This window comes from Schistocerca serialis, chromosome 3 (genome assembly GCF_023864345.2).
Source record: "Schistocerca serialis cubense isolate TAMUIC-IGC-003099 chromosome 3, iqSchSeri2.2, whole genome shotgun sequence".
In the NCBI taxonomy this organism is placed as follows: domain Eukaryota; kingdom Metazoa; phylum Arthropoda; class Insecta; order Orthoptera; family Acrididae; genus Schistocerca; species Schistocerca serialis.
This window is the reverse complement of record NC_064640.1, coordinates 747,560,927-747,585,963: the sequence shown is the minus strand read 5'-3', so window position 1 is coordinate 747,585,963 and position 25,037 is coordinate 747,560,927. Positions and strand designations below refer to the sequence as shown.

At 42.0% G+C, this 25,037-nt stretch overlaps 1 protein-coding gene and 1 long non-coding RNA gene across 2 annotated transcripts in view; both read left to right on the top strand.

Annotated features, from left to right (window-relative positions):
• Positions 1–25,037, top strand: part of LOC126471195 (uncharacterized) — a 231,030-nt gene that overhangs the window by 92,529 nt on the left and 113,464 nt on the right. The window lies entirely within an intron of this gene.
• Positions 16,390–16,987, top strand: LOC126470598 (uncharacterized). Its single transcript, XR_007586263.1, has 3 exons — positions 16,390–16,520; positions 16,613–16,693; positions 16,794–16,987. It is a non-coding gene; the product is annotated as an uncharacterized LOC126470598 (long non-coding RNA).

The window sequence follows — 25,037 nt, the reverse complement described above, 5'->3', positions numbered from 1 at the left end:
ACAAATAACATTCCACTAATCTAATGTTAGTAATAAAACGATTCGAGGGAAGGGGATTTAGTGCATGTCAGCAACTTTTCTTGCTATATTCTTATGTGTAGAACTAGAGTTTCTAGCACTTTAGCAAATGATTGGCTGATTATCAGTTTACACTATAATATGAGCATATAGCAGCATATTGTAAGTGGTGGTGTATGAAAAATACATAGCACAACTTCTGTATAACACTTGTATCTCCTGTGATAACAATCTCCTCGTTTTTTATAAGTATATAATTGATGACATTCGCAGAAAAACAGGCTAACCCACAATTTTTAGAAATGGTTGTTGTAAGTGAGCCTGCAAAAAATACATCGAATTGTTTTCATCCTTATTTTTTAACAGGAACTCATAAAGAAAGCACCTCTTGGTGTTTCTAATGAGTGATATCCTTAATAATGCAACTTAACATAAGAAATAGTTGTTGAATAATAAAGAATCCACAATCACAAATTACCAGTAATTCTAGTAAAATGTGTTTTTATATCCTTAGCACTTTATAACAGGTTTAGTGTATTTTACATGAATTTATTCTAAAAAAACACACAAAACTTCATTAATTAACAATAATCGGTATTATTAAACAATGCATTGTCATTAATTACTCAGAATCTGTATTACTCATGGTTCACTTGTGGGATTTAATTTAGTAATTCCTGTAAATCTTTGAGCTCAGTAGGTTTAATATGTCTGGCACCATCATATTTGACAGGAAATATCAAACTAGTAATGGGTGGCCTATCAGGTACTTGTTTTTCTAACATCTACAGGATCAAATTTGTCAAAACTGTCATAACTATATTTAAAGAATAACTTAGAAGGGCGAGCTTTAATAATTTTCAAACATGTAATCCTACTTAATAAAACCTTCTGCTCAGATTCATATACTGTTCGTTTCTACACCGTATGAAGAAGAGGTTTTACAGTAACAAACATGTCACATGTAATTTTTTAAAACATTGAAAGGTTTCTTTACTCTTGTCTTCTTACGGAGCACCATCCACTGATCTGGAAAATAGATGGAAGATACCTGTCTTCGCTTTTTCTCAGTTAATTCAAAATTGTGATCATGGGCTAAATATTTTACGAGGAGACACTGCATAGTTGTGTTCCACAACATCGTGTCTCCCTGCCTGTGTTCGGTATATTCAAAAAATAACCGAAGAGAAGTTTTCATTTTGGCCAAAAGCAAGACTCTGAATACACCATAAGGCGAGGCACATTGTCAGGAATCGACACTATAATATACTGCTTAAGATATGATACAGTCTCATCTGTCCCCCTACCTATTACTTGCTGCAACCACAAAAACATTGTTGCATCATTATTAGATTCATTCTGTTAGCAGAAGTTAAATATCTATTGCTGGAATTTTTAGAATGCGTTTCCTACAGATAAGTGGGGGCGTAGGTAGATTTAGCTTTAGAATATTTTGTGTCCGATGTTAAATTTTCGGAAGCAGTAGTAACCAGGTTAACATGAAAGTTAAGTTTTCCTTCTAGTCTATTCTTTTTTCTGACCATTTGCCTTAAGGTGATCACAATCAAAAACTTGACAGACGTCACTACTTGGTGTTGTAAAGCCGATACTGAAAAACTGACGAAATATTTTATGATACATGCCAAGCCTAAGCACTTCCTTATTGCTGTCTTTGAACTTATCTTGATGAAAGTTGTTGTCTTGCTAATGTTTAGATCTGCACACAAATATATCATGGTGGCATTATTATTTCTGGAATAGTGGATTGACTGCGTAGAAAAACTATTTGTATGAGCCTGTGCAAATTCCTGGTCTTTTTAGCTGCATTTAGTTTGGCGATTGTTATGTCTCTCCCATTTCAACACCTTAACGTTTAGTATTTAATGCCGTGTTACACATATTCAGACCTGCAGTGAGGTCCATAATATTTACACACACACACACACACACACACACACACACACACACACACACCTTTATTCAGCCTTCATGAAAATAATATTTTCGGATTATAAAAATTTCATGTTATTAAAATAGTTTTTTCATGGCGTTTAACAAATCTATAGATTGGGTGGGGGGTGGGAGAGGGGGTGTAAGACATGGGATTTTATCTTATCTATTTCGCAGACAAACATTATAATCTTAATGAACAAAAATGTATATTCTGTTTAAAATAGGGCCAGAACAAAACTCAGGGAGCAGACTGCACCTCTAGTCCATCACTGGCTGTGGGCCTGCATAAATTTATCATGTTGAATATAAGTCTATTGTTTTGATATATGATCAAACACAGAAACTTACCTCAGGAGTTCCAGAATTTAATTTGTCAAATTACATTAGATAGGTGTCCATTTCTTATACTGAAACTGCTAGACAAGACGTTTTAACAAATGTGAATGTCTGCGTCACCTACAGTAGCATTATAGATGTTAGTTGTGTGCTGCCTGCTCTTCGCTAGATCGTCAGTAACGTCCTTTGACATGATTCATATTCACTCATCCAAATATATAAGAATTTAGATGATCATGGTTACTTAGATTCTAAAAATGAAGGAAAAACTTCTCCCATGTTACTGCAGGTAGAATATTGAAGCATTTTCTTTCACAAGCACAATCTGGACCTTGTGTTTTTGGGCTTTTTACTACATACTTATAATTTCTTTCCTCTTTACCACTGTTCTGTTTGTAACTTGTTCACACCAGTTCTGTACATCACATTTCCCCTTCATACAGATTCCACTTAATTTCATGCTTTTGTCAGTTTTTCAATTTCTATATCTTCCATGTTTACTATTTCTATTCTGTATTGAATGTCCCAACTGAACACTTCAAATGGGTTCAGAAATGTATTTATTTAAATACTATACAAGACTCATATTTCCTATTTATACTTTTTTTATTCCCATGTAATCTGTCTCTTCCTCCAAACCTTTTACAATTCAGTTAATTAACTTTTGTCTGTTTATCTTTTGGCATAGTGTTGGCTATCCTGTGACTCAGTTGTGCAGCTTCTTTCGACTAGAGGGAAGCTGGAGTGTGGTGGAAGGTTAGCCTGTTTTTGACATTACAGAAATTATGTCTAGAGAAAAGGAAGAAATTTTCCGTGCTGTATTAAAATCAAATGTGATAGTTAGGGGTTACACCAATGTAAATTTTGATATTTACTGTACCCATCGACTTATGGCAGCACTTATCAATTTTTTTTAAATTGTGGGTTGCCTGTTTTTCTGCACATCTTCAGTTAAAAGTGTAGATGGAAAGAGAATAGTTTGCAAGCTTTTCTCAATCCTGATTGTCAGGAAGCTGTGCTATGTTGCGGTCTGTATAGCAAAGATCGTCTACAGTATGCCTGTCAGCCCTCTTGTTTAGTAGGGTATCCTACAAGTTGCTTTATGTACGGCTGTCAGTACCCATTTTTAGTAGAGTATTGCTATGTGATACTACCTCCTACCATTAACAAGACGTTTCATAGAAACTGCAATCTTCTATGGCATTTACACCGGCAAATTCCGTTATGCTTCTGAAGTGCAGTTGGCTTGCAAAGAAATGTATGGACTTAGTGCATGTCAGCAACATCTCCTCCTGATACTTGTGTATATAGTACTAGAGTTTCTAGCTGTTTAGCAAATGAATCAATGCTTGCAGTTATCGCATTCATGACTGCAATATGAGGAATCAATCGAAATGGAACGCCAAGACATCTGCTACCCTGTCACTGTGAAAGACGAGTTTAAAAGTAGAGGTCATCAATCAGCTTTGTTCAGCTGTTGGGAATCACCCCACAGTGCCACAAACACTTCCAGTTGTGTGTCTTTCTTCTACATTTTTGTCAATAAGAAACATCCACTGCCTCTGTCTTTTATTTCAATTCTCCTGTGTGTTGTGGGAGCAGCAGTATAGTTTACAACATGCGATGTCCAGCTTACAGTGAAAACCAGTGGATCAAGACGTGTTAATGTCAGTTTAGCACCTGACACAGATCTCTAAATAGTGGTGGTAAACACGAAATACATAACTGTGTACACAGCTTTAATCATACACTGCTTGGTTTTGTTACAGCAGAAGAACAAGCAATTGATACTCTGTGGGATATGATCCTCGTACAGTACAGGCGACGAAACCTGACACTGGTTTGTGCTACCGACTTCGATTACAGACCACCTGCTCCAATGGATCTATACGTGCGTATTCAATAGGATCGGCACATATGGCTGATGCCAGCATGCAGGCGGTATGTGTTCTCGATATATGGGAAGAGAGGGATGCAGTAACATTTTGTCAAGATCTCTATCCTGTCGCATTAGCGGAATTTTTTATAGTTTGTTGATTTTCCCTCTGCCTGGTACAAAATAACGAGGATAGAGAGAATGTTTAGGTGGCAGACATGAATGCACCCTAAGGTTTGCACATCTTCGGAGTGCAGTATCTGTGTGCAGTTTGGAGACGCACTGCAATGTAGTAGCTAAATCTTCGTCCTTTTCCAGTTCCAGGGCGCAGACGTTCTTAGATATAGCTGTCTCTGACTTCTCCTCAGTTCCAACTTAAATTGGACCGATTAGACGGACAAAGCTGCAGGGAGGCCGGGGCAGAGATTGAGGAACAGTTACATGATGCAGAGGGACTGTCTAGAAAACGACACTGGAGTTTTGCTGTATGGGGTCCTTAGTAGCAGATAGGTTTGGAGAAGGTTATTCTTTTAGAGATATGAGAGTGCCAAAAACATGATTCACCAGTGGCTGCAATCATCAAAAGACGTGCCCATAGGATCCAACGCAAGTACGTGGTCGAATGGGTAAACTTGATTCCAAATCGCAGTCGCATTTTTACGAGAAAGCGTAACACTATCAGCGGCTCTTGCGTACGCCTGTGGACCCAAGACCGTGTTTAATGCATGGTGACCGTAACCTACTCAGTTGTTGTGATCGTGTTTTCAGTAGCGCAGTCCTTGCACGAAATGTACGTTGCCGGCAGTAGAATCCTTCTGTGGTCAGCTTCAAATATCGGTTCTCAATAGTATTCCTCGAAAGGAACATCGTCTTCCCTGCAGCGATTCCCATTTGAGCTGCCTGGTGAGTGTGATCCGACTGCTGAAAAAAAAATTACTGACCATGCAAAGTGACTCTTATGATCAATTTAATTAATTAGTCTATCAATTTGATACGAGTGGCATGGCGCCTGGTGGGCGGAAGCGATGGCTAGGATACCACGGATTTGAGTTGGAGGGGTAATCAGGTGTTTTTTTTTTTCTGCGGCGATGATTTCCTGGAAGGTGTAAATCTACATCAGTCAATTTTTGAGTGTTTTGTTACCGCAGTGAAGTAACTGCAGATTGACAGTAGTGCGACATATATTTTTATACTCGAAAGGACCCAATTCTAATCAGTTAATATCCATATTTTTGATGTTATTGTGGAGAACAAAGTCCTGGATTGAGAAAAAAATTGTTGCTGCAGCTTTAATAATGTTGCACTTGTACTTGGGTTGTCTAAGACGATAGTCACCTGCACGAAGCTGATGCAGTAGTCCGAGAAGTCGACCCATTAGAACATTCATTTTAACGTCAGACAGTTGCACTTTACAGTAAGAGTGTATAAGTTTGCTTAAATAAAGCAGTGTAGTAATTGTAAAACATCAAAACGTGGGACACAAACAGACATTCACAGGCTGTTATGACATCGCCGCTGTGACTTAGCCGGCTGGCACGTGATCGTTGCGACACTTGCAAGTCAATGGCGGCAGCATGACCCACTACACATCACCTTGGTTAGAGAAGCACAATTAAAAATAATGTGCTTTGGTGGGATTCGCGCAGAGTGCGGAGAAAACATACCGGCATCGTTCGCCGTCTCTGTAAAAATGATTTTAGAATCTGCGAATGCGTATATGTAAACTATGTAAAATAAACACCAACTTATCATGAGTATCTTTCATGTCCGAAGTAGCATACACTGATAAGCCAAAACATTATGAACACTGGCCACCGCGACGGTGGATGCCGCCTGGTGGCATCACGGCATGTGAGGCGCTAACAAAAGTATATAAGCGGAGCAGACACGGACTGGGTATCAGCGAAAATATGGGCTGCAAATGAGGAAATCCATTAAGATAAGCGACTTTTTATTACGAACAAGTATCTCCTAAACGGCTAAGCTGGTCGAATGTTCACGTTCCACTGTAGTGACCATCTATGGAAAGACGCAGAAGGTCAGTGAAACTACCACTACGCGCTAAATGGTTGAACGCCTACGACTCTTCGCAGAACGTGGGGTTCGGAAGCATGTTTGCTCTGTAAAGTAGAACAGATTGTGATCTGTGGCATTTCTACCGAAATAGCACAATGCATCGTACATTGTTCAACAAGGAGATCCGCAACAAAGCTCCCCTGCGTTTTGACATGTCGACCCAATGACATCGTCAGTTACGACTGCAATAGGCACGGATTCATCGAGATTCGACCGTCAATTAATGGAAACCTGTCGGCTCATCGGGTGAATCACATTTTTGCTACACTAGGTCGACGGTCGTCTGCACAAACGCCGTCATCGAGATGAACGGCGGCCCGAATTGTGCAGCCCGCCACGGACACTGGTGGGTACAGTATGATGTTGTGGGAGACATTCCTCTGCGCTTGCATGGGATCTGGTAATAATGGAAGACACCCCTGTCAACCACCCGCGCTCCTTCATGCTTGATGTCTTCCTCCATGACAATGTCATCTTTCAGCAGTGTAACTGTACGTATCTCCGGCCAGAACCGTGCTACAGTGGTTTTAGGGGCATTGTAGTGAACTCACGTATATGTCTCGACGACCGAATTTGCCTCATATAAATCTTATTAAATCTATCTGGGTCGCTATCGGGCGCCGTCACCGTGTACGCAGATCAGCCGCCTGTTGTTGTTGTAGTCTTCAGTACAGAGACTGGTTTAATGCAGCTCTCCATGCTATTCTATCCTGTGCAAGCTTCTTCATCTCCAAGTACCTACTACAACCTACAGCCTTCTGAATCTGCTTAGTGTGTTCATCTCTTGGTCTGCCCTCCAATACTATATTGGTGATCCCTTGATGCCTCAGAATATGTCCTACCAACCGATCCATTCTTCTAGTCAAGTTGTGCCACAAATTCCTCTTTTCCCCAATTCTATTCAGTTACGTGATCTACCCATCTAATCTTCAGCATTCTTCTGTAGTACCACATTTCGAAAGCTTCTATTCTCTTCTTGTCTACTCTATTTATCGTCCATGTTTCACTTCCATACATGGCTATACTCTTTACAAATACTTTCAGAAAAGACTTCCTGACACTTAAATCTATACTCGATGTTACCAAATTTCTCTTCTTCAGAAACGCTTTTCTTGCCATTGCCAGTCTACATTTTATATCCTCTCTACTTCGACCATCATCAGTTATTTTGCTACCCAAACAGCAAAACTCATCTACTACTTTAAGTGTCTCATTTCCTAATATAATTCCCTCAGCATCACCTTATTTAATTCGACTAAATTCCATTATCCTCATTTTGCTTTTGTTGATGTTCATTTTACATCCTCCTTTCAAGACACTGTCCATTCCATTCAAGTGCTCTTCCAAGTTCTTTGCTGTCTCCGACAGAATTACAATGTCATCGGAAAACTTCAAAGTTTTTATTTCTTCTCCATGGATTTTAATTCCTACTCCAAATTTTTCTGTTGCTTCCATTACTGCTTGCTCAATATACAAATTCAATAACATCGGGGATAGGCTAAAACCGCGTCTCACTCCCTTCCCAACCACTGCTTCCCTTTCATGTCCCTCGACTCTTATAACTGCCTTCTGGTTTCTGTACAAATTGTAAATAGCCTTTCGCTCCCTGTATTTGACCCCTGCCACCTTCATAATTTGAAAGAGGGTATTCCAATCAATGTTGTCAAAAGCTTTTTCTAAGTCTACAAATGATAGAAACGTAGGTTTGCCTTCCCTTAATCTACGTTTTAAGCTAACTCATAGGGTAAATATTACCTCGTGTGTTCCAACATTTGTATGGAATCCAAACTGATCTTCCCCGAGGTCGGCTTCTTCCAGTTTTTTCATTCGTCTGTAAAGAATTCGTGTTAATATTTTGCTGCCGTGATTTATTAAACTGATAGTTCGGTAATTTTCACATCTGACAACACCTGCTTTCTTTGGGATTGAAATTATTATACTCTTCTTGAAGTCTGAGGGTATTTCGCCTGTCTCATACATCTTGCTCACCAGATGGTAGAGTTTTGTCATGGCTGGCTCTTCCAAGGCTATCAGTAGTTCTAATGAGATGTAATCTACTCCCAGGGCCTTGTTTTGACTTAGGTCTACCAGTGTATTTACGTGAATTACATGACCTGTGTGTAGACATCTAATGCGACATACCTCCGCAAACATACCAACAAACTGTCGGATCCCTGATATGCAGAATCAGTGAAGTACTTCGTTCCAAAGACGGACGGACAAGCTATTAAGCAGATGGCCACAATGTTTTGGCTGATTTGTGTACATACTTCGCAATCCACCGCACGGTGTGTGGCGGAGGGTACACTGTACCACTAGCAATCATTTCCTCTACTGTTCCATTCGCAAACAAAGAGAGGGAGAAACGCCGGCCGCGGTGGTCTAGCGGTTCTGGCGCTGCAGTCCGGAACCGCGGGACTGCTACGGTCGCAGGTTCGAATCCTGCCTCGGGCATGGGTGTGTGTGATGTCCTTAGGTTAGTTAGGTTTAAGTAGTTCTAAGTTCTAGGGGACTTATGACCTAAGATGTTGAGTCCCATAGTGCTCAGAGCCATTTGAACCATTTGAACCATTAGAGGGAGAAACGACTGTCTGTATGCCTCCATAAGAGCCCTAATTTCTCGTATCTTTGTCGTCTTTACGCGCAATGTATGTTGGAGCCAGTAGAATCGTTCTGCAGTGAGCTTCAAATGCTGGTTCTCTAATTTTCTCAGTAGTGTTCGTCGAAAAGGGATTTCCATTTGATTTCCGAAGCATGTTCGTAAGACTTGCATGTTGTTCATTCCTACCACTAACAAGTCTAGCATCCCGCCTCTGAATTGCTTCGATGTCTTTCTTTAATCTGACCTTGGTCTGATCCCAAACACTCGAGCAGTACTCAAGAATAGGTCGCACAAGCGTCCTATATGCGGTTTCCTTTACAGATGAATCACACTTTTCTAGAAGTCTCCAAAGAAACCGAAGTCGACCACCCTACCACAGTCCTCACGTGCTCGTTCTATTTCATATCGCTTTGCAACCTCACGCCCAGATATTTAGACGACGTGACGGTGTCAAGCAGTATACTACTAACTCTGTATCCGAACATCATTGGTTTGTTTTTCCTACTGCTTTTAGAACTGGCTGTCATTCGTCACACCAACTAAAAATTTTGTCTAAGTCATCTTGTATACTCCCACAGTCATTCAACTTCGACACCGTACCGTACACTACAACATCATGAGCAAACAACGCAAATCATTAATGAATATAGAGAACAAGAACCGTCCTATCACACTTCCCTGGGGCACTCTTGACGATACCCATGTCTCTGACGAACACTCACCGTCGAGGACAACGTACTGGGTTCTGTAACTTGAGAAATCTTGGAGTACTCACATATGCAGTTGTCGGGTTTTTACATAAACCTGACTGGCTTTGGAGGAGAATGAGTGTACGTTGGTGTACTTTGCATAAAAGGGATGGATTCGATGCTGTTTACTATATGCACATTAGTTCACATGATACTTCGGATATGAAGGACATAGAAGATAAGATATTCTTCATGGTTTGCATTGCATTAGGGACACATATTCGCAGATTCTAAAGTCAGTTCATTGGAGATGGTCAACGATGCGGCAATGTCTGTTCTACAGTCCGTGCGAATCCCGCCGTGGCACATCATTATATAGTAACTGCGCCCTTCTAACCACGCCACTGCGGCGTGTCTAATGCAACCGGTGCTGCCTCGCCACAGCCGTATCGATCACGTGTCGCCACTCACGTCAGAGCAGTGACGCTGTCTAATAGCCAGTGACTGCCTATTGGGGGTACCCATGATTTAATGTTTAACTGTTACCACAGTGCATCATTTAAATACACTATTGCTACGAAGTGGAAATGCCAACAGTGCAATGGGTATTCTAATGAATCGACTGCTTGCAGTATTGCAACAGCTTTGTGTAGACGACAGTACAAGTATTATGCATAAGTGCCTCATTGTAGAAGCTGGAGAAACACATTTATGTATCAATCCAAGACGCTGTCCTCCGCAGTGCCTTCAAAAATATGGATATTACCAAGTTACACAGATCAAAAGAAGTTTTGCATCATCTCGGTTCCGAGAGTTCCGGAACCTGTGCAGAAAACTGGAATAGACATCAACATAAACATCATTTCCGCCCTTTTCATTGCTCATGAAAACCACACACTGTATGTTGTTCCACTCTACACAGAGACCTTCAGAGGTGGTGGTCTAGATTGCTGTACACACCTGTACCTCTAATACCCAGTAGCACGTCCTCTTGCATTGATGCATGCCTGTATTCGTCGTGGCACACAAGTTCATCAAGTCACTGTTGGTCCAGATCGTTCCCCTCCTCAACGGCGATTCGGCTTAGGTCCCTCAGAGTGGTTGGTGGGTCACGTCGTCCATAAGCAGCCCTTTTCAGTCTATCCCAGGCATGTTCCATAGGGTTCATGTCTGGAGAACATGCTGGCCACTCTAGTCGAGCGATGTCATTTTCCTGAATGAAGCCATTCAGAAGCTGTGCGTGATGGGGGTGCGAACTGTCGTCCATGAAGACGAATGCCTCGCCAATATGCTGCCGATATTGTTGCACTATCGGTCGGAGGATGGCATTCACGTATCGTACAGCCGTTACGGCGCCTTCCATGACTACCAGCGGCGTACTTCGGCCCCATATAATGCAACCCCAAAACATCCGGGAACCTCCACATTGCTGCCCTCGCTGGACGGTGTGTCTTAAGGCGTTCAGCCTAACAGAGTTGCCTCCAAACACGTCTCCGGCTATTGTCTGGTTGAAGGCATATGCGACATTCATCGGTGAAGACAACGTGATGCCAGTCCTGAGCGGTCCATTCGGCATGTTGTTGGGCCCATCTATACCGCGCTGCATTGTGTCGTGGTTGCAAAGATGGACCTTGCCGTGGACGTCGGGAGTGAAGTTGCGCATCATGCAGGCAACTGCGCACAGTTTTGAGTCGTAACACGACGTTCTGTGGCTGTACGAAAAGCATTAGTCAACATGGTGGCGTTGCTGTCAGGGTTCCTTCGAGCCATAATCCGCAGGTAACGGTCATCCACTGCAGTAGTAGCCCTCGGCGGCCTGAGCAAGGCATGTCATCGACAGTTCCTGCCTTTCTGTATCTCCTCCATGTCTGCTTTGGTCCACTCCGAGACGCCTGGACACGTCCCTTGTTGAGAGCACTTCTTGGTACAAAGTAACAGTGCGGACGCTATCGAACCGCGGTATTGACCGTCTAGGCATGGTTGAACTACAGACAACGCGAACCGTGTACCTCCTTCCTGGTGGGATGACTGGAACTGATCGGCTGTCGGACCCCCTCCGTCTACTCATGCATGCATGGTTGTTTTTATCTTTGGGCGGGTTTAGTGACATCTCTGAACAGTCAAAGCGACTGTGTCTGTGATTCAATATCCGCAGTCAACGTCTATCTTCAGGAGTTCTGGGAACCGGAGTGATGCAAAACTTTTTTTGATGTGTGTATAATTGGCGTCTTTCGAGTATAAAACATATGTAACACTACTGTCGTTCTGTATTTAGTTTACAGTGGTAATACGAACGTGTGAAAGTTGATTCGTGTGGAACTACACCTTCCAAATACTCAAGCATGAAAAAAGGTTATAAAGCGTTCTCTGTGTACGTATAGTTTTAAACCGTTGCCTGTAAACTTTGTGGAAATCTATGTTATGCGGATGATTCCGCTTGTCTATTGTAGTACGGACTATTCTTCGTAAGCAACATGCATTTGAAAATCAGTATGATAGAGACTGGGGGTGTATATACCTTAGAAAACTGTAGTTTTAATGGAACTACAAAACACTTTAAACTTTGGACAGCCACAGCTGTGGAATTACATTTTGATAAATGGAGAACAGTAACGGCTGTTAAATGATCCTTTATTAAAACGACCTGTTTAGCAGCTTATAGCTGCATCCTCAGGTATACATCTGAGTAGAAAGAACGTGGAAAAATATAATAAAAGTGTTGTCTTTACCCCAAGATATAAAAGGATGTAGTAAACGACGGGTAAATGTACTGACAGTCAATTCGTATAAAATTCAGGATTAAACGGACTACCCAACATTCTCAGTCAAATCAATATACGTTAAAACGCCCGTAGAAGAAACGTTCTCAGCTAATAAAATCGGCAGAACGATGGAGGCGACCACCGCAAGTAGCAAGGTATACAACAATAAAAAGCAAGAGAACTGGTAGGGTATAAAATTCATAGTCAGAAAATGTGTTATTAAAACGAAGGTAATTAATAAGAGGACGGTAATATAATTATGTAAACTCACCATCCCAAGAGCAACATAATGTGGCATAGACTCGTAAGGCAGTAGCATACGGTCGTACGCAGACAAAAAATAGATCAGATAACAATCAGAATAAAATAACAAACCTAAAATATAAAAAAATAGAGCATTAATAGCCAGTAAAGACATGTTGACGAGGAGGTAGAAAGGCTAACGAGGAGACACTAAAAAATTGAACAAGAGCGGTGTTAAAGAACTTGCCAGATCAGATAGTCATGTAGCCGGAACAAACACAGGAGAGAGCAGGCGGAACAGTGAGCGCGCGTTGTCTTAGTACCTATACTCCGTTCATCTCTAGAATAAACCTCGTGTAACCACTACACTATATATTCTTCCGCGTTTTCTGGAACCTTACTGGATTTCGTTTCACGTGGAGTGGAAGCCAAGCTGTCTCGAGTACAGTCAAGTATGATAATGAGGTTACGTTTTATGCTGTGCGTGACGCTTAGGCCGGTATTACACTATCAAATTTCTTTGTCAAATGTCCTTTTCAAAAATCTTTTTCAAATATATTTGATGGTATAATAGGGTACTTTGTGAAATGTCGCCCAATATTTGATCAAATCTAGGGCCTCACTGTAGATTTGATTAAAGAAGTCGCTTGTCTTCTGTTCACTGCAGTGTGACATGTTACCACATGGAGCACTAGCATCGCTGCAGCGTTCTGTCGTCTGTAGTGTTTTTATAAACATTGCCGGTAAATACAATTGGTGTGTGCCGACAACTACAAAATTAAGAGAGATGTATGAAGCTGATGAGGCGCTTTACAACGTGAGGCACCCTGAATACAAAAGCAGATTAAGAAGATTGGAGACCTGACCTAACCTAACCCAATCTACTAACCTAACCTAACTTAACCTAACCCAACCCAACCCTCTCCTGTAGCAAGGAATCGGAGTGTTACAGTGAACCTGTCTTCTGCAGATGTAGCAGTTCTTAAGTGAATATTGTGCTTTGTGATATGAGGATACACTTCACTGAGCACATACAGTAATGTATGCTCATCCATTCTTAAGTAATTCATGTACGACTTGACGTCCTCCACTATAAGCTCACGTAACAAGTTTTGTTGAATGCTTTTATCGTGTCGTCGTAAAACCCACGGCTTCACCCAGGTATGTTTCCCTTTTTTCCCGCTTCGCTCCCGCATGTGCACACAGTGCAATTGTGGTACGTGCAACTGCTGCGGTTAATAACAAGTTGTTGTCAGCCATCTTCAACTTTGACGAAAAATATGATGACAGTGTAATACTCCTTCTAGCGCTACGTTAAAGATATATGTCAAATATATTTGACAGAATATTTGATCACATCTTTGATCAAATCTTTGACAAAGAAATTTGATAGTGTAATACCGGCCTTAATCGACTCAGTGATAATACGGGACAACAGCTTTACCGGAGCATTTAACTTGGACAGCACTGGCCAGCCACCTGGTACAACTAACCTGTAGTGATGAGAACAGCTGTTGTAAAGACATATAAAGAGACCAGCAGAGAACAATTAAGCCTTAAATGTCATTTAATTTTTGAACAGAAGGAAATAATGGTAAAACTCAGGTTATATGCTTTTTAGGCGATCTGATGGAAAACATAAAGTGCTGTCGATCTTAACAAACGTAGTACTGTAATTAAAAACAAGAGTGATGGAAATTCCTCACTTTAGGAAGGGTAATTTTTCTGCTTGAGCTATGTGTGGCGTAAAAACGCACTACTGGGATTTCACCATGTAGTTAAATATTTAAGCCATTGAAAGTATTACAGTCAGTCGTCTGGTAATCTCTGAACTCCTTCCATATCGGACTCCAAGGAATACGGTACATTTCAGTATTGCTCCGTTCATAACGAGGTGATCAGCCACAGAATGCCAAGCCACCAAAACGTCTACATTTCCTCCTCCTCTTTTATGACGCGCTGTTTTGCATTTCGCCATCGTTCAGCAGTGATGTGTCCCGAAGCTTCGTGCATTAGTTCCAGTACGTTTGGCAGATTAAATGTCCCGTAATTTCTGGCGACAAGTCCGTTAACTTGGCTCCAGATCAATTCTGTTGGGTTCAGATTGCAGTGTTAAGGTGACAACTGTAAAAATGCAACATTTGTACAACGTGATCCACGCCGTGAAAATTATTGTTTTCCTTGTTTCTACGACGCTTATCACTCTGGCTCATGTGAGACCAAATCTTTCCTATAAAACAATGAGCATGTTCAAACAAAGTGTATGTGATCTTTCATTTTTCTCCAGAAGACTTAACTGTGTAAGGTTTTCTTAACTTCACCAGTCTTTTATAAACGGTCGATAGTTAAGAATGTGTGTTGAAAACCAATGTTTTGCGTGTGATATGTAATTAGAAACTCGAAGACGTGCATTTTTCTTGAAAAGATGATGGTAAAGTATGAGTTAATTACCACCCATTTAATGAATTTCGGACAGGGGTCCCAATCCGAGACCTGGCCACCATGTCTCGTTCCCACCCTCCAGGAACCGAGGAAAGCGTAGGGAACGTGGAGTAGAGGTACAATGAACATCGTGTATTTATTTATTTTCCTTTTTTCCGTTTAAATATATGACATTAATACCACTGAGAATAGAAGAAAACCGGCGTCGCGAGGAAGACGGCACCGCAAGACGTCAGACTCGTAGAGACTACAGACGTATAGTTTTCCCGAGAAGAACATTCCGATGACCAGAGAGTATATCAGTTCTAAGTGTGGAAGAGACAGGGAATCAACCCGTCATGACAGGAACACCCCAGCTCTGCAGTGGGTTAAGGAAGACACTGCAAAGGAAATAGGAGAAAAATTGTATTTTGCATTGCGGAGAATTGCACAATGGCGTTCATTAAGGAACTGCCAAAAATCACGGATACTTTTCTCTCCATCAGCAAACAAATAATGAGCTGCGTGTCCACAGACCCACTTCACAGATTTCGTCTTCGCTTGTGGAAAGTATGCCGGGTCTGGAAAGAGAAGCAGTTTAGTAGGTATCTGATGAGAAGTCATACTGGTAATTACGGAAACATCTGTCACACCAACATCCAGACACCTCTTGCCGATCACACCAGGCGGTGCTCGTCTGTGTCCAAAACATCACAGGCGACACACAGCGAGGTGTCTGCGATGTGAATCTCATATAAGCGTGACCAGCATACTTGCTTCCCATTGACAGTAAGGTATCATGCAGACTGGACGTCATTGTCAAGATAAGGAGCGCACACCGACAGCCAAACGGCAAGCCAGTCGACGTCAACGTCTGGTCTTCCGCAAAATACAGGGTGGAGCCTGAAGGTATATAAAGCCCAACACCCCACCCCTCAATCACACAACCATCATCAGTCTTTGACAGTGTCTAGCTGTGTTCGTGTGCTCATCGCAAGATGAAACGTTCAACCAGTAGCAGCGCCAGCAGCAGTGGTGATGAGAAACAGCCAGACTTGGACTAACTGCCATGTAAGTGTTTATAAAGAAAATTATGAGTTCAAATTGCGACAGTTTTAAGGTTTCGTAGCAAAGTATTCTAATTTTTCGAGATTGTGACACATTTTCGCATCAGATTGTTATAAAAGTTCTCTTTCTTGCTGTTGCAGCATTCATTCACGAAATGAAGACATAGCGCATTAGCTGTAAGCTTAGAAGCAGCCATGTAAGTACATTTCCAAATTTTGTCTCTGATGGTTTACATGTTCAGAACTTGTCGCTTAATAGTTGATAGCAGCAGCAAGTCGAAGAGGTTATGCTACCTTCACGTAAGTGCATCTCCAAATTCCCTGTGTGTGTGATAGCTTACGTGGTCAGAAAACAACTCTCTATGTATTCAAATCGTAACAAGTATTTATAAAAGTTTTGATCTCACTGTTGCAGCACTGGAGCAGCAGTTGACAGCCTTTGCACGGCTGCTGGAGACCAAAAGGCAGCAGCAGCAAGTACGTAAGTTCATTTGTAATATATTGATGTTAGACAATTTTTTTTTTCATCATATACAGTTGTGTGAAACATATATTCTTCATTGTTGTAGGTGTTGCTATGGAGCAAGAGAAGGAGAATCTAGCAGGGGTATGCGTCAAGGATAATGACCGGGAGTCATCACTTCCATCTGGTATGAAGTTTTTTTGTAATTACGTGTAATCAATATCTCGTTGCCGGCAAATTCAGTACTAACTTTTTTTGTTGTTATTATAATCCATATCTTGTTGTAGACGAATTCAGTGGGATGGATCAATGGCTCCACGGCATTTATGGGGAGGGTGAAATACCGGAGTGCATACACGAGATGGTGGATTCTGAGTAAGCCGAAAAGCAGTGCCATCTCGCCCTTTTGGATGAGGAGGAGGAAATACTGGATTGTGTGGGAGAACTAGTAGAAACACTGACTGAACTGCGTAATCCTTGAACCCAGAGTATAAAAGGTGATTATAATGCAACCGTCGTCGTCACAGCATATAATTATTGTTATTAGTAGTACTTAATCGTTGTTATTTGCTTACAGCATTCATCTAAAAATATTTGAGCATTGTACTTAATTTTTTTCATTATTCGTCTGTTACAGAGTTGTCACCAACACTGCCACTACAACAGCTTGCTGTAACATGGGTGCCTAGAAGGGTGGTTGTGGGGACAGGCGTCAGACATGCACCCGAGTGCAAACCACTGCTCATAGCTGTGTGAGAGGCAGTGGACACAGCTAGCCCCTGCAACATCGCATTCTCTCTGGCGTCTCTGGGTGGTTCAGTCAGAAGAACAACAGCAGTGATCTCCCCCCCCCCCCCCCCTGGCTGGTCGTGGTGAGGGCTCCAGCATCATGTAGCAGCATCGAGTGCTCTCTCCGTAGCCTGGGTGCTATTTGCCCTCGCTGGCACCAAAACGTATGTGTGCCTTAGTGCGTACCTCTCACCGCAGCAGGTGCCTCCTCCCCAATGTCGTCATCCACCAGGTGGACACAGTCGTTGGCTTCCCCTACACATAGTTTTATTGACACTGTTAATGATAAATAACTTGTGGCTAGCGGTAGTGCTCTCTCCTGTCCTGATAGTGAAGGATGTGAGATTAGCGGCCTCATGGCCCCTCTAGAATACTCTGCGGTTGCTAGGGCCTTTGAAGGGCGAATCTCTTTCACTAGAACTGAGAATCCGGCAGGGAGTTATCGCGATCCAGTTGGGTTTCTACAAATGTACATCCCGGCACTGGAGACAGAGCTCCCCAAAGCCCTAGATGATCTGAGATTTAATGCTGTTACATGTAACACAGTACTCTGCTGCGAGTTGATTCACCCACCCAAAGAGCAGCGTGCTGCTGAGGAGAAAAGCTTGCACTACGTCTGGGGTGATAATGGCATTATATCTTGGAGTACATCAATCGCTGAGTGATATCGTGAACCAACATTGGGTTTTATACTGGCCCAGTTTTCCAAGATGGAAGTAAGAGGGTCGGCTAAAGCACTCAGCCAAATACCACACATCGACGTTCATATTTATGTCTGTGATCTGTTAAAAGGAGGGTCCAGTTGTATCAAGCTCACTGAGGATATAGCTAATAAGAGTGCATGGATTAATGTCGAAAATAGAAAGGATCATGCTTGTTTTGCACAGTAAATCTTTGCTTGCGAAAGAAATTAGTGTGTACATCCAGTTCGCATATCTCGATATGGAATAGGCCTTAACATTCATGGATGTTATGTCTTTGACAGTATCAAGCTCACCGTGAAGATTCAGGACATACCAAAAATTGAGGCACAAAAGCCTGGAATGTCGGCTCACGTTTATGACTTGAAGAAGCAGGAAAGCAAGCCAGATGACTCTGACGATAATGATAATCAGCAACAGAAGGAGGACAAGCATACGATGATAATCAGCAACAGGAGAAGCATAAGCGTACTGTAGTTGGACCACTCCATTATTCGAAATATGCGGGTGAGTCTGATCTTCATGTAAATATGATGCTCTTATCTGAAGGTGATAATCAACATTACGTATGGATCAAAGACATGTCGCGCCTCCTTAACTCCCAACTCAATAAAAACAAGTGTAAAAAAACACATTTGCTTCAGGTGTCAATACCTTTCAGGAACAGAAGTATTTAAAAAGGCATCTGAAGGACTGTGAATCCAAGGAACAGTTAAGTGTTGTTATGCATACAAAGAAAACAAGTTGATTAAATTCACAAATGTTCTCCACCACGAACGATGTCCATTTGTTGTATACACAGAGTTTTGAATGTCTCTTTGCCTCTATCACCCGCTGTGAAGGGAACCCCTTAGCCCCACATACCACCTTCATGCAAAAACACGTACCGTATGCAGCGGCGTACCAACTTCAATGCTCACATGATTCGAGTCTTAACCACTATGAATCTTATGACGGGGATAATCCTGTGGTTTGGTTACTCACCGAGCTTGAAGAACTCTCATGGGATGTTGACAGGCTATACAGCACCAGCATCCCCGTGATCGAATCGGAGGGGGATAAAAAATTATGGAATGATGAGGTTAACTGACATAGTTTTGGGCTCTCATTAGCCAGAAAAGCTGAAACTCCCTGTAGAGATCATTGTCATCTTATGGGGAAGTCCCGCTGTGCAGCTCACAACGCATGCAACTTAAAGTATAACTTACCGTGACGCATACCCATCATCTTCCATAATTTAAGTGGGTATGATGCTCACTTACTAGTTGAGCAATTGGCTAACACCAGTATGAAAAAAGATCAGGTCAGTGTCCTGTCTGAGAGTGTAGAGAAGTATATTTCTAGTAGTAGGACAAGGAGAGTGTCACTCCAAAGTGGGTCACCCCAAAGTACCGTTATCCAAGATGGCGGCCGTCACCCCAGGGGCGGCGTCACCCCGAAGTACCGTTATCCAAGATGGCGGCCGTGAGCTAAGTACGTGACGTCAGCTGATGATGCGATTGACGGCAGCTGATGACGCGGGTACTGTTATCCAAGATGGCGGCTTTTGGAGGGAAGATAGCTCAATTGTGCTACCTCTACTTACCTAAGAAAATGGCGAGAAAGAAAAGGCTACCTCCACTAAACTAAGTCACCTCTTCCTAGAAACTGGGCATAAGTTTTTATTTAAACAATTATAGGCAGTACCACCATCAAGTGTGTTCGCCATTCTCTTCGAATTTCGAATTTTGCTCTAAGAGCTTACTCCTACAGCTGAGGCGAGTTAGCATGGCAGTACCGTTCAATTCGAATATAATTTTTATAAATTTGTTTAAATTTTCTTAAATTTGTGTATATTTGATTAAATTTGTTTAAATTTATTATCTACCTACAGCATTAGTGTCGTGTTATGGGCACAAGATGCTAAGATATCGATAGGTGTATTACATGCACTAATTCAGCTCTGGACATAAGTCTTTATGTAAACAATTAGAGGCAGTACCACTGTGAATATTTATGTTTGAATAAAACAATTGTTATTCGTTACCATATGTCTTTGGTGTTATTTCACAAATCCCTACCCTCACAAATGTGTGTAAAGGCCGTGCAGTATGCACAAGATATTAGTTTGAAGCATGAGGGAAGTGCTGTTTAAGATAGGAGGAAAACAAAATATATGTAATGGCTGCATAGGATTTCGCCTGTTGTGCTGCATGTATAGATTTTGGGAACAGGCAGGGCCTGATCGTGTCAGCTTACAAAAACATGTAGCAAACATGTCTGAAATTATATCACTTGTGTTTGAACAAAGCCACAGATGTAGGATCCGGTCAAAGCTATATACTATCTATGTGGGAGATAGGTAGAAAGAATGAAAACAGGGAATGTGAGATAAAAATGCATTTATTTTCATTAATCCAACTTAAAAGTAATTTAAATTTTCATAAGCAGACGCAGCACTATTTTCATACATCGTCCTCTTCTTGAGCTAATGGATAGCAGGGAATCCGTGGAGTTCCAGGTCCTGAATGGAGATAAACTTGATTTGTTGCATCCATGTGATATTCTTCTCACCTTTGATGTAGATGATGGTATCAGGATGACCGAATATTCGAAGTGATGTCATCATATCTTTATAAGATATACAAGGATTGTCCCAGTGGAGTCGATGGAAGAAACGTGTTAACCATTTTGCACTCCTCCGTGTTCTAGCACAATTCACATCCTTGAAGGGCCTAGCTGATGCAATGCTTATTGAGAATGTCTCTGTTATACCAGAATCTACTGTGTATGCTATGATTGCAACATCTTTAAATGTGCATTGTCTACACTCATCATCCTAGAAATCTTGAATGTCAGCAACGACGTTCACACTTCAGGTTTCCATTGTGTAGTGCTCTGGGTATGACATAGCACTTGGTCATTTGCACAGCATACTGCATAACACCAGTAAGTAAGTGGCAATAATTAATCACACTGTCATGGAGAACTACAGCGTACACTGCAATGTGTTCTGGGAAATTTGATGAGGATTGATATTCGATTCGTATATGTATTGGCCCTCATTTAATTATCTCATTCTCCTTCCAACAGTCTGTTGCGATGATTGGTGCCAGCTCCTTGAATTTCCGTGGACTGAGTAGGCATCCTTCCTCTTCAAAACCTTCATAGTAAGAATCACAGACCCTTGCCTACATTTCAAATGCTAGATCGTATACATCCTGGCCGCCCAGTAGCAGTAAATTGTCATATGGATAGAATTCTGAATTCAGGTAGACTCTGGAATTAGTTAAATTACAGTTGTCAAATACGGTGGAATCATTTGCTAAGTTCCCTCTGCTGTTGGTCTGAAACACAAGTATGGTGAATCTTTGTGTGTCCAGCTACATGGAAGTTTTAACAGCCCATGTTTCCCTGCTTGCTGTGGGTACCGCTGGATACACAAAAAGCTCCCGCGAGCAGAAAGTTAATGCAAGATATGTACTGATATTCAGAGCTTTTAAAATTTCATATGCTTCTCATCTGGCACAGTAATGTGTGTTTATTGACGATTATCTGTTTCTCCTCTTGAGCTCCTTGAATGTACAAGTTCCTCTCCATTGGACTCCGTACCAGAATAAGTTCCTGTCTAAAATTCATAATAATTAGCTGCATTTCTTCAAAGTACCTCATAAGCGGTTTTAGAGGTATGCAAGCAGTAAATCGGTGGTACTCCTCTGTTGTTCTGCCCACAGGTTCGTCCATGAACCATCCTGCATTTTCTAAATCGTTCAGATCTGAGGGCGGTTATGACACATATATTTTAGGGATTGATGCTATGCCTACATTACGAGTACGACAATTAGTCTCTGCCCCATTAAGTTCACATCATATTTTCTGGAACAGCAATGAGCAACGACGTCATTGCGAGTTTCAAGCCTACCTCGTAGTTCGCGCATGTTATCTCCATGCGGTTCTGCTTCGAAGTGCTGTGCTCCGTGCTTTGTGCACTGGTTTTATTCCTTATGTCCATACTGTCTTAGATGTAGTCGTACAATAATTTCTTCACCACGAAAATCAACAGGTTGGTTATTCTGATTCACAATACACCGCTCCAGGTAGTCCAATGTCTGAACTATCACTGGAAAGTATGTAGCGTTGGTAGGAGTCTGAGCAATTTTATACCCTATACCAGCTGATGGGAAAAATCCGTAAACTGAATGAATCAATCTGTCGTTGAGATATGAGTTCATAGCAATGTTACACTCAACACGGATTGGACTGACAGGGAGAATATCGACTGTCTGATCAGACTTGTAAAATTTACTAGGACCCATCTTCAAAACCTTCCCGTTCGTGAAACCCAACAGCCGGCCTGTTGAACTTTTCTGCTTAAAATCAGTCGGTGCATTCATCGTCCTTATTTCAGATTTAAGTGTACTGATGTTTGTTCGGAGCTCAATCCCTTTCCAGGCTGTTTTAAAATTTCGTTTACATCGTCAATATCACCTGTCCAATCAGTGTGATACTCCAGTGTCCAATACTTAAATCGATTGGTGGGAAATACATTGCAGAGCCAAAGAAACTGGTGCACCTGCCTAATATCGTTTGGGGCCCCCACGAGCACGCAGAAGTGCCCCAACATGATGTGGCATGGACTCGACTAATGTCTAAAGTAGTGCTGGAGGGAATTGACACCATGAATCCTGCAGGGCTTTCCATAGATCCGTAAGAGTACGGAGGGATGGAGATCTCTTCTGAACATCACGTTGCAAGGCATCCCAAAAATGCTTAATAATGTTCATGTGTTGGGAGTTTGGTGGCCAGGGGAAGTGTTTAAACTCAAAAGATTGTTGCTGGAGCCACTCTTTAGCAATTCTTCTCGTGTGGGGTGTCGCATTGGCCTGCTGGAATTGCCCAAGTCTGTTGGAATGCACAATGGACATGAATGGACGCAGGTGATCAAACAGGATGCTTACGTACGTGTCACCTGTCAGAGTCGTATCTAGACATAGCAGGGGTCCCATATCACTCCACACGCCCCACACCATTACAGAACCTGCACCAGCTTGAACAGTCCCCTGCTGACATACAGGGTCAATGAATTCATGAGATTGTCTCCATTCCCGTGTATGCCCATCCGTTCGATACAATTTGAACCGAGACTCGTCTGACCAAACAACATGTTTCCAGTCAGAAAAAGTCCATAGTCGGTGTTGACGAACTTAGCTAGGCGTAAATCTTTGTGTCGTGCAATCATCAAGGGTACACGAATGGACCTTAGGCTCCGAAAGTCCATATCGCTGATGTTTTGTTGAATGGTTCGCACGCTGACACTTGTTGATGGCCCATCATTGATATCTGCAGCAATATGTGGAAGAGTTGCACTTCTGTCACGTTGAACTCTTCTCTTCAGTCGTCTTTGGTCCTGTTCTTGCAAGATTTTTTTCCGGCCACAGCGATATCAGAGATATGATGTTTTACCGAATTCGTAATATTCACGGTACACTCGTGAATTGGTCGTACTGGAAAATTCCCACTTCATCGCTACCTTGGAGACGCTGTGCCCCATTACTCGTACGCGGACTATATCACCACGTTCATACTCACTTAAATCTTGATAACCTGCCATTGTGGCAGCAGTAACCTATCTGCCAACTGCGCCAGACACTTGTCATCTTAATAGGCGTTGCCGAACGCAGCGCCGTATTGTGCCTGTTTACATATCTCTGTATTAATATATGCATGCCTATACCAGTTTCTTTGGCGCTTCACTGTAATTTGCATTCTTTTAAAGTCAGAGTGTAGGACATTGCTTCTAAATATCAACTCGTGAAGGATGCTTAATGCTCCTCCTTATATACTATTTGTAAACGTCAGAAGGAACACGATGCATAGATGACCACACAGGAATGTATTAAAGTCTTCGTAGTGTCGAAAATTATAGAATACACGTCTTCTGACGGTGAAGTATCGTTGTAATTCTTCAGGACGTTGCAGGTCGCCAAATGAGTCGAAATAGTATACATTATTTGTATTTCTTTTTTTAACATATGCCACCCAGTGACTGCCAGGTCCTCCTGCTATATCTAGATTCACAGTTCCGCATGGTCCAGATTTCCACATAGTCTTCGGTATGTATTCCGCATAAACACACTTCGGAATCTCGGAATGTTGAATTTCTTCTTAACAAACTTAAACAGATCTTTATTTGTAAGCGAACTGTCTGGTGGGGCTGCTAAGGGGCTTTTTGTTATGAAGAGACCTAGTCCTATTTTGTACGGTTTCAAGTACAGTCCTTTCACAATGGCTACTCTCCCCATCGTGCGGTTATGTCTTTCTGCTCCTGGGAGTTTTATGCAATCTTGACTGTGCTGGCAACAGCAGCAGCACCCCCAGCCAGTGACCCTACCACCAAGGGCCCGCCTACGGAAGGAATAAGGAAGGGGGTTATTCTACCTGACATCTTGGGTATTGGTAGAACCCTGGGTGGTTTAATCGATTTTCTTTTTCTCGCTACTCTCTGCTTCAGGGCGCTTTCAGCTTCATACATCGCTGTTAGGATGCAATTTTTTATCCACCCTTTGGTTGTCTTCTTCTTACTTAGCGCCCGACATGCAGAGCACATAACTTGGCAGAACTTTTTCACATCCAAGCCCAACTTAACTTTACCATGCATAGTTTTTTCAACTGTAAATGCTGCAATGCGATGACCTGCATCAATACTCGCACGCATTGTCTAATCTTTATCAGTTGAGATTCGATCTGCTGTGTGACAATCTTTATTTGTTGCATATGCAAAGTTATATTCCATACACACTTCGTTGAGCAGATTTATCCCCTTATCACCGTCAATTATTTTTGATGTTTTGTTCCAGGCCCACAGGAGTTATGTCGAGGAATGTGTAATTTGACTGGTAGTTTGTCGAGAATACCACGTTCTCCTCTAATGCATATCCTATCAGGCATGTTATGCTACTGAGGTGGTTGTGGTCTGCGAATGGCGTTATATAGAAAATCGCTGGCGTCGATCCAGCTATTCACGGTATACACCTCTGGTTCCGAGCTCTTCTGTAACTCTTG